The sequence below is a fragment of the Corvus brachyrhynchos genome, unplaced genomic scaffold, assembly GCF_000691975.1.
Source record: "Corvus brachyrhynchos isolate BGI_N302 unplaced genomic scaffold, ASM69197v1 scaffold223, whole genome shotgun sequence".
Lineage (NCBI taxonomy): Eukaryota > Metazoa > Chordata > Aves > Passeriformes > Corvidae > Corvus > Corvus brachyrhynchos.
In genome coordinates, this window is record NW_008237174.1 from 2,274,619 (window position 1) to 2,274,913 (window position 295).

The 295-nt window shown below is 53.9% G+C and overlaps 1 protein-coding gene across 1 annotated transcript in view; it reads right to left on the reverse strand.

Moving 5' to 3' along the window:
- GPC1 (glypican 1) overlaps positions 1–295 on the reverse strand; it is a 213,581-nt gene that overhangs the window by 8,154 nt on the left and 205,132 nt on the right. The gene's annotated exons all lie outside the window — the stretch shown is intronic.

The window sequence follows — 295 nt, forward strand, 5'->3', positions numbered from 1 at the left end:
ATGCTCAGAGGGCCAGGCTGCACAAAGCATCAGAGGTCAGGAGGGACTTTGCACTGTCAGTTTGAGTCAGAAAATGCCAGCCTTTCCAAAGGAAGACATCTGATTTGAAAAGAGGGCTCCGAGCTTGTTGTGGCTGCCAGGTGCTGTCAGAAGCTATTGATAAACGTGACTTTGCCTGGTGTCCCCTTAAAGCAGAGGAGTCAGGACCGCAGACAGGAGCTCTGCTGACACAGCCCGTGCTGCTCGCTGAATGCGCTGGCTCGCGGGTTCTGACAGTGAACTCCTAACCTAGCCA